Source organism: Durio zibethinus, chromosome 3, assembly GCF_047325235.1.
Source record: "Durio zibethinus cultivar Kanyao isolate XHJ-2024 chromosome 3, ASM4732523v1, whole genome shotgun sequence".
Classification (NCBI taxonomy): Eukaryota; Viridiplantae; Streptophyta; class Magnoliopsida; order Malvales; family Malvaceae; genus Durio; species Durio zibethinus.
This window is the reverse complement of record NC_143164.1, coordinates 16,842,453-16,845,172: the sequence shown is the minus strand read 5'-3', so window position 1 is coordinate 16,845,172 and position 2,720 is coordinate 16,842,453.

Below are 2,720 nucleotides of genomic sequence, written 5' to 3'. Positions count from 1 at the left end.
GCGCCATTGGGAGCAAGGGCCTCATATGAGAAGGAGGTCCACAGCATCATAGCTGATCGGGAGGTGAGACGAAAGAACTATCAACCAAGACAAGAGTACTTGGTGCGCTGGAAGGGACTTCTAGACAATGAGGGGAGCTGGGAACCAGCAAATGACTTATGGTAGTTCGGGGACCAGATCAGGCAGTACCATGCAGAAGATGCAATGAGGGCATTGCGTAATTAGGTGGGCGAGAATGTCATGCCCTGGGTGAACGTGCCAGGCACATCAGGTGCACCAGCAGGCGAGCCAAAGGTTGAGGCCCGCAGACCAGGCGTGCTGGCTGGTATCTACGTGCAAAGCCTAGCAAACGAGTTCAGAACGCCCGCCCAACTTGTAGGCCAACCCGTGAGACCTCGGCCTGGCATACAAGCTGCCTATACCACATCCAAAAGGGCCCAAGGTGCTGGACATGCAAAGGAAGCTTCTAGAAGTAGGCAGGATCAGCAGCATCCTGGCAGATTTGGTTGACCCTGAAAATCAAGAGTTAGCATCCTGATTGATTGTAATCTGTATAATCCCATGATTTTAGCCTTTATTATAGGGATATTGCCATTAAGTGTAAGCTGGAGCCTCAACTATAAATAGAGGGTTGCTCCTCCCTCATTTGTACACCATCAAACACTTCCATTTTAGCAAAAATAAGAGCATTTCCAAAATTCTGCCTTCTTATCCTGTTTCTCTTTAACTTGCGTAATCAGCCCTTTCCATTGTTCTAGTGCCCGTACGCTTGTGTTTTAGGTTGACTTAGGCATAAAGGAGGAGATTTCAAGCCTAAGGTCACACAGTTTCTAAGTCCAAGGTCGGAGGTCGTGACACAAGTACCAGCACCCATCGCACATCATGTGCGCACACCCCCCGACCCCCCCAATCGTCGAAACCCCCAATGCCGTCGGTTAGGCTCTCCGGCGATGCTCCGACGATGGTGCCCCAGGTGAAAAGAATACGGCAGCAGCACATGCTCGAGCCTAGCATGTGCACCGTGGCTCAAAATCTTAGACTGGGAATGAACTCCGTATGCTTAAACATGGAATGAACTCTGTATGCCTAAGCCAACCCACGAAACGAGCGTCCAGGCGTTAAGTCGGTCGAAGAGGCATTATGCACAAGCCAAGGATCGGCTCGGTCCCTCTCTACATGCCGTCGGTCCCACTGCCAGAAACCTCGATCTGGCTGGGGCTTAGACATGGAATGAACTCCCTATGAAGCCAACCCACGAAACGACCGTGCAGGCGCTCAGCTGGCCGGAGAGGTAGAATGCGTAAGTCGGGGATCGACTGACCCCTCCGCTTGTTACCGATCCTACTGCCACAACCCTTGATCCTGTTTAATCTTAGACTGGGAATGAACTCCGTATGCTTAGATTGGGGATGAACTCCGTATGCCTAAGTCAACCAACGAAACGAGCGTACGGGCGCTCAGCCGACCGAAAAGGCCGATCGAAGAGGCATAATGCGCAAGCCGGGGATCAGCCTGGTCCTTCTCTACATGCTATCGATCTTGCTGCTAGTCCTGTTGCCACAACCCTCAGTCTGGCTGGGGCTTAGACATGGAATGAACTCCGTATACCTAAGCCAACCCACAAAATGAACGTGCGGTGCTCGGCCAGCTGGAGAGGTAGAATGCGTAAGCTGGGGAACGGCTCAGTCCGCCCTCCGTGCTGTCGATCCTGCTGCTAGTCCTGCTGCCACAACCCTTGATCCAGTCTGATCTTAGACTGGGAATGAACTTCGTATGCTTAGACATGGAATGAACTCTGTATGCCTAAGCTAACCCACGAAATGAGCGTGCGGGCGCTCAGCCGACCGGAGAGGTAGAATGCGCAAGCCGGGGATCGACTCGGTCCCCCCTACGTGCTGTATGCATAAGTCAACCCATGAAACGAGCGTACGGGCGCTAAGCCGGCCAAAGAGGCATAATGTGCAAGCCGGGGATCAGCCCAGTCCCCCTCTACGTGCTACCGATCCCACTACCACAACCCGCAGTCAAGCTGGGTTTTAAACATGGAATGAACTCCCTATGCCTAAGCCAACCCATGAAACAGGCGTGCGGGCGCTCAGTCGATAAGAGAGGTAGAATGCGTAAGCCGAGGATCGACCCGATCCCCCCTGCGTGCTACCGATCCTACTATCACAACCCTCGATCCGGTCTGATCTTAGACTGGGAATGAACTCTGTATGCTTAGACTGGGGATGAACTCCGTATGCCTAAGTCAACCCATGAAACAAGTGTACGGGCAGTCAGCCGGCCAGAGAGGCAGAATGTGCAAGTCAGGGACCGGCCCGGTTCCCCTTACGTGCTGTCGATCCTGCTGTGGCAACCCTCGATCCGGTCCGATCTTAGACTGTGAATGAACTCCGTATGCATAAGTCAACCCATGAAACGAGCGTGCAGGTGCTGAGCCAGCCAAAGAGGCATAATGCGCAAGCCGGGGATCAGCCCAATCCCTCTCTACGTGCTGCCGATCCCGCTGCCACAACCCTCGTTTTGGCTGGGGCTTAGACATGGAATGAACTCCCTAAGCCTAAGCCAACCCACAAAACGGGTGTGCGGGTGCTCAGCCGGCTAGAAAGGCAAAATGCTCAAGCCGGGGATCAGCTCGATCCCCCCTACGTGCTATCGATCTTACTGTCGCAACCCTCGATCCGATCTAATCTTAGACTGGGAATGAACTTCGAATG